Here is a 7,551-nt window from a genome sequence, read left to right as displayed (position 1 = left end):
AGTTATGCATGCGTGTGCAGTTACACTATATTCTCCTAGAGATTAAGCTTGAGCAGGGAGTAGTAACCGTCTTGGACTCTAAACGAAAAGATCCCAAGGAGTATGCGGACATGACTGAAATCCTCAAGAAGTAAGTTAAATCGATCATTATCCACCATATCAGCAACTTTGTTCATTTCCTGATATCAAGTAATTGTTTTCTTTGTCCGGCAGGGTTTGGAGAAAATTCACCAAAACAGTTCCGGGACTGCCGAAGGAGCTGGAATTTAGACACCCGAAAGTAAGTACTATAGTAGCATGTTCCGCGCATCTCCTAGTGATTCAAGCGCTAGTTTCATCAATACCATTTAGCATTCTTGCTTATCAGTTTGATTGACCTCTATTTCTTGTAAAGTGGTTGTGGCAGGAACAAGGGAATGATTTCTGTGGATACTACATCTGCGAGTCCATCCGCCACACGACCTGTGAGCGGGGCGGGTACTCTAACGAACAATATGAAGTACGTTAAATAACAACATTCACAATTTTATTTTATTACCATCATTTGTGTTGAGTTTCATTCATTCATATATATATGTATTGACCCCCTTCTTCAAATTAGATGTTTCGGAAGCGGGATGAACTCCTAGCACCAGCTCGCATGCGAGCAATTCAAGAGGAATTGGCGGCATTCTTTCTTGACCACGTGATCCCTGAAGACGGAGAATTCTATGTGGACCCTGAGTCCGTATGATTATATTTGTAAGAGATAATTATTGTATATATGTAGCCGGTAGTGTCAGATAGATATACGAGAACTTGTTGTTCGACCAATCTCTCGGAGAAGGAGAGGTGGTCGATATCACTGCTCTCTGTATATATGCATATATGTTCATGACGATCTTCTGTTTCCTTCGTTTGCTTACTAGCTAGCTAGCGTGTCTAGTCCTCTCTATATACGTATGTATAGTACGTAGCGTCGACCAAGCACGGACATAAGAGAGGACACTTCTCTCTATTAATTATAGCTAGCTAACACAATATATGAAACACCTAAATTAACCCCTCAAAATCTCCAACCCCCCCCCCTTAAAAAAACAAAAACCCCAGCCACAGAAATGCTGACGCGTGGATGCCTATTGGTCCCGGTTGGTGCCACCAACCGGGACCAAAGGGTCTCCTGACTGGGCTCTGCGCACTGCCCATGTAGAGGGCCTTTAGTCCCGGTTCTGGATTGAACCGGGACTAAAGAGGGGAGGTATTAGTACCGACACTTTAGTCCCGGTTCCGGAACCGGGACTAAAGGCCCTTACAAACCGGGACTATAGGCCCTTTTTCTACCAGTGATCAGACCCAAATTTGACCACTACGTTTGAACTTTACTATGTTTCTTGAGGTGAATGGACACACTGAGAAAATGTTTGAATTCAGCGCTTAGTGTTTTATTTTCAAGTGTACTATCTAAATTTGCCTTCAAAATTACAAAGACATTTTCTAGGATAAAATATACTTTATTCAGAGCCTAAGTGGTGTGCATGCAGCTGAATATTTTACGCCAAAAGAGCCTGAGTGGTTTGTATGCAGCTGAATTTTTTTTCTGTGGCAGTATTTTCACCGGTGGGGCGGACGAGCAGCGATGTGCTTCTTAGAGTATCTCCAACCACAATGACCTAATTCAAGTCCATATACGTCCGCGAATGTGCCCGGTCATTGACATCCCTTTAGCAATTAGCCCATATATACAGTAAATGTTGGATAATCCAAACATGCCTACGTGCTGATTTTTACTCTTAATGTCTTAGTTGGTAGTGTTCGTGGTTAAATTTCATCCCACCAACACCGGGTTTTTTTCAAGAAAATTCCTTATTTGACACTACCTTAAAATGTGGTTCCTTATTTGACCCTGAAGAAACTTTTCTTCCCTATTTAACATGTAGTCTAAATTTCTTTTCTTGCGTGACATTGCCGTCGGTTTCGTTAGACTATTCCGTCAAACAAAAATTGGATGGACCAAAATACCCCTATGCTAGTCGCTAGCCCACATCGAACAAAAGAAAATATCCCGATCCCGATCTAGCCGTCCCTCTAGTCTATGTTGTTTGACGTGTTTTTGTGCTTGTCGCTTTGAGAAAGCTAAGTCCAGTTAGAATTTTTTTTAGTGCAAGTTACACGTACATTTAGAGTTATTCCTACATGCATGCACTCGTCGGTTGCTTCACGTACCATGCATGCATGCATGCTCGCACACACGTATACTAGCTGATTACATACATGCATCAGTCTACGTATTTGATCATGTAGCTAGATCATGTAGCTAGCTAACCTTGCAGATGTAGAGGTCCGGAGCAGTTTCCATTAACGTCTCGTCGATTCGTAAATATATCTAAACGTCCGCGCCTCAGTTCCAAATACCCGTATACCGGCGCCCTGGCCGGCGGTATTATACTTCTCCAAAGACCCAAATACTTGACTAACTAGAAGATACCCCACGCGTTGCTGTGGAATGTTTTGATAAGTTCTTCGAGATTGCATCAATGTTGAATGAGATTACTGTGTCACATTTGAATAGTTCATTCGCTTGAGCAATCAAAAAATAAAAATAAAGTCTTAGTATAACTCCTCGACTATCGAATATGTTTATTAGTTTACCTTGTTCAAAATATACTGAAATGAGAAGCATAGTGTGCAAGTCGGAAAACAAACAGAACACGAAGTGATAAATTATATGCACTTTCAGCTTACAACATGATGTGACATTATAGAAAAATTAATGTAGTAGTGATACTCTCACCACACACCAACCTAAAAATATTTGCATAAAGTGACTAAGACGCCATCAGAAATAAATCAATATCAATCTATTAGCTTCAATGATATCCACGTGTGAATCCCCCAATCTGTAGTGACGCCATTCATCATCGGCCTACAGGAAAGATTTTGAGAGCTCACCGAGGACTGCTTTCCATGCCAGAATTATATTACGGTAAAGGCAAGACAAATAACTTCCATCTATTAGCAATAAATCCAATACATCAACTATACACTAAGAACCAGTACATTTGAAGGCGAAATATCAACTAATTATGACAGCAAATGAGATGAAGATAGAAATATTAGCTGCCGAATTCAACTGCAATGTCCATGGAAATCTAATTCATGTTCACAGACAAAAGTGTATGTAGTGTAATTTAGTTTACATAATAGCTTGCCTATATATATGACTGAAGGTAGAAAATGAACTGAGCAAACATATCTGAACCGAGAAAAGCATGTGCAAAGGCTATGGCAACCTACAGGCTTACCATGAATCATCGTGAAGCAGAATGATGGCTCAAATTTTATCGACTCTCTTTTGAGTAATTAATCATCAGTTGCTGTTGATTTGGGATACCTCCCGGCCAGTATCACTCCACAACTCAGGAACATGCCCGTGAGGATACCTAACCTCGATGAAGTCGTGCAGATAGACAGCAGTGTCATGGTATTGAGGAAGGACGGGCCCGGGAGGAGAGTTGGCTCTGTCGAGATGTGGATGCTGTACATGGGAGGGGAGGGATGTGATGTCTATCTGCACGACACGCAGACGGACGGAAGCACAAATAGCATGTGGAGAGGATCAAGGAAGAGAAGAAAGGGGGCAGAGGAGATGACGGGGAGGGGAGAAGATTAAATAGAGGCACGACATCTTGCACTGGATGGGAGGGGAGGGGAACAGACGACACTGAGCACAGAAAAAATAGTGAAAAATTAATTGCAAAAGGGAGAGCAACTCCATCCTTGCATCTATTCGGTGGACAAGACGAAGTGGAAGTGACGTAGGAGATTTAGTGATGGAAAATCAACTGGCGCTGGAGTTATTACCCAGAGAGATGGCAGGGCCGTAGTGCTCCACCCGGAGCTCCATTTCTTTTCAGAAAAAAAAACATCAAAAACAAATGATGACATGAATGGCTGAGGGCATTATGCATGTTAAAAGTTGCTTATGTGGCCGGATTGGTGAGTTGGATAGCTTGCATGTCAAGAGAATTAGTTTAGTGGGGATAAACTATTTAGGTATTATAGATGCATGCATGCATCAATATAGTCTGGGGTGGCCGTGGCGTGTTAAATATAATTGAGTTCTACTATGTACATGCACGTATACAAATACCCGCTACGGAGCTTGTAGACGGGATTTCATATCTCTATATTTCTGGGCTGGCCATGGAAGCTATGAGAAGTAACATACATAGCCTTCGGATTTATTTAACTTTCACTTTATCTTTTTTTCATGCACTTTCTCTGATAATCTCTTATGCACACTTGACAAAACAAGTAACTTATAGTGCAGAACTGAAGATTTGCCACATTCAGCTCAAGTAACAAGTTTCCTATGTTGAGCTTATCTCCTGATATTCAATTTTCTTGAAAAAGTTTACAAAGTTTTAAAAACTATTTCATATTCTTAACATCCACGTGTTCCTCAAAATAGCTAGGTTGTGCAGGTGCACTGGTTGATGACTAGTGTAACATAATTGTAGATATTGTCATGTATAGATTTTTGGTCACCTTATGCACAAGGGGTAAAAGGGTCTTTTCACGTATGTCTTTAACACCGTTAGTGAACAAAATGCACTAGAGTGTCATATTGAGAAAGAAATTTAGAGCAGATGTCAAACAGGGAAGAAAAATTTCTTCAGGGCCAAATAGGGAACCACATTTTAAGGTAGTGTCAAATAAGGAATTCTCTCTTTTTTTTCGTCCTTCCTCCCACCTCCCACGTCCCAGCTATTCCACCTTGGAACCGCGAACCAACCGATTTTTTTTGTTAGCGATGCCCCCATGGGGTCCAGGCGGCAATCCGCCGGTCGATTCAGAAATAACGGTGTGAAAAAAATCTACGAAAATTAACCTACGAAAATCCCCTTGCCCCCACCCCCCCGCCCGCACGTCTGTCGATCCCCTCGCCGCCGCCCTGAGACCAACGCATGTCTCTCCATCGATTTCCTCTCCGGATCGCCTCCTCCGCCGTTTCTCCAGATCGCAGTCTCCGTCGTTTCTTCGGATTGCTGCCACCGCCGTCTGGATCGCCGCCGCCGCGGCCGCCGTCACACAGAAGACGCCGACGTGTGCCGCAGGGACACGTCTCTCCATCGATCCCCTCTCCGGATCGCCTCCTCCGTCGTTTCTCCAGATCGCCGTCTCCGTCGTTTCTCCGGATTGCTGCCACTACCGTCTGGATCGCCGCCGCCGCCGCCGTCACAGAGAAGACGCCGCCGGGATCGCGTCCACGTACGGGACCACCGCCGTCGACGTGTGCCGCAGGGACATCGAAGCAAGACTACAGCGCGGCTGGTCCATTGCGCCCTTGAGCGAGTGTCACTACCCCAAACTGACTTTTTCCTGACGGCCATATACCGTCAGGAATGAACAGTTTTCGTCGGGAATGAGCCCTAACATCAGGATGGTTGGTGCTGTTTCTAGCGACTTTGAGGCGACTTCTAGCCCTAACGTGAGGTGCTGTAAGATGCAGAGATCTTATAGGGTGTCCGTCTGCTCGGGACGGTTGGTGCTGTTTCTAGCGACTTCGAGGCGACTCGCTGCAGTATTCCTGGTCGGCACCACCCAGCGATGCGCCTCTCGCCTGATTCCCTCCGGACGCGACAATCGTCATGTTTCGCTGGGGACGTTAGGGGGGCGGGGACATTAGTGGGAGGGAGAAGACTAAGATTTGTTTTTTGAGACTATATATATTCTTTAGAACAAAGGAGAAGAAGGCTAGCACGGCACATTTCGTATTCGGCCCACGCGATCTGTACCTATATAATTCAATCCTACCGGCACGAACGGGCAGGGGAACTCCTAGTCAGCGCCTTCAGCGCCGCGCAAGCCAACCGGCGCCTGCAGCCGCGGCTGGATGGGCCCGGCCACAATGGGGTGGCCAAAAAACAGCTCTTGATTGGGATCGATCTCGGGCCCTCACGCTTCCAAAGAGCATGGCTAACCACTTGACCAGCCAAATTGTAGTGATTATTTAGAGCGTGAACGTTTTAAAGAATAGAAACATAGACGCACTAATAATTTCACATTACACTGTAGCATTTAGATTTTCCAATTATTTAAAAACATGTGCACATATTACAAATGAAGTTCATGCACATGCAAAAAAAGTTCGCGTATTCAAAAAATAGTTCAACAAATAAAAAAAGTTCATGTATTCAAAATAAAGTTCACAGATTCAAAAGAATTCATCGATTTTCAAAAAATGTCCATCAAACAATAAAATTAGTTCATCAATTTGAATAAAAAAAATTCATCGAATTTGAAAAAAGTTCATCGGATTTGGAAAAAGTTCATCTAAATTGAAAAAAGTTCATGTATTCAAAAACAAGTTCACATATTCAAAAGAGTTCATCGATTCTCAAAAATGTTCATCGAACAATGAAAGTAGTTCATTGATTTGAATAAAACAAGTTCATTGAATTTGAAAAAAAAGTTCATCAATTTGAAAAAGGTACTTCGGATTTCGAAAAGGTTCATCAACTTTAATAAAAAGTTCATCGATTTTGAGAAAAAAATAAAAAAATAAAAAAGTTCATCAAATTTGAAAAACAAGTTCATCAATTTTGAAAAAGGTTCAAGAGTTTCAAAAAAACAGTTCATGGATTTTGAAAAAAAGTTCATCTATTTGAAGAAAACAATTAGGAATTTTGAAAAAGAAAGAAGAAAAGAACAGAGAAAAAAAAGGAAGATAGAAATGGATAAAAAACGTGTCCTAGCTCGCGCTGTGTTTAAAAATGGAAGATGGGCCGGCCCACGAGATCCTGCTGCAGGCGCCGGTTAGCACAAACAGTAGAAACCGGCGCCTGCAGCGCTAAATAGGAATTGCCCGGGCCTAGGCTGCATTTTGTTCGACCCCGACAACAAGAATGGGTCTGGGCTGCGTTATTTTTCTTTGGGCTCGCCCCTATCCTTATTTTGATGAAAAATGGTGGGATGATGTGATGTAGTACACGGCTGTCCTGACTCTCTCTTCCCGACCTGATCCGCACCTCCGGCCCACCCATCTGGCTTGGCACTCACTGCTACATTACCGACACCTCTCAGGCCTACAGTGTGCAAACCGTTTTTCATCAAAACAAGGTCACATTTTTCTTCTTGGAAACTGAGGTTACTTTGTTTTTGAACCAACAGTTGTCCAATTTTCCTTACGTATTAATACAAAACTATGCTTCTTATAAAGGCATGGTGTGTGCGCCCCACCCAAATATTCATCCTCAAGCGGTGACAAAATGAATGAATAACTTAATACACTAGTCACCAACCATATATATCCCGAAGAAATAAAGTTAGGTGAGATGCTACACCAAACAAACATGCTATGTGGATTGTGAAATAACACCAACCACATGTCATATGAATTGTGAAAAGGTGACAAGAATTCATTTTAAGATGATGCCAAAATAAAGCGATTTATATTAGTAACTGAATATTCGGTAGCAACAAGTGATATTTGCTAGTGACTTTGCTTTAAAGAAAACCATACATGAACCACTCCACCCACCTTTTGATGAACAATATTTGATAAACTTG

At 42.5% G+C, this 7,551-nt stretch overlaps 1 long non-coding RNA gene across 1 annotated transcript; it reads right to left on the bottom strand.

Annotated features, from left to right (window-relative positions):
• Positions 1 to 2,672: 2,672 nt before the first annotated feature.
• LOC125556617 lies at positions 2,673 to 3,867 on the bottom strand. The gene is made up of 2 exons (XR_007305151.1): positions 3,282 to 3,867; positions 2,673 to 2,902 (listed from the first exon to the last, which is right to left on the bottom strand). It is a non-coding gene; the product is annotated as an uncharacterized LOC125556617 (long non-coding RNA).
• Between the last annotated feature and the right edge of the window lie 3,684 nt (positions 3,868 to 7,551).

The sequence above is a fragment of the Triticum urartu genome, chromosome 5 (assembly GCF_003073215.2).
Source record: "Triticum urartu cultivar G1812 chromosome 5, Tu2.1, whole genome shotgun sequence".
NCBI lineage: Eukaryota > Viridiplantae > Streptophyta > Magnoliopsida > Poales > Poaceae > Triticum > Triticum urartu.
The sequence above is the reverse complement of the archived record's forward strand: the minus strand, read 5'-3'. Positions and strand labels throughout refer to the sequence as shown.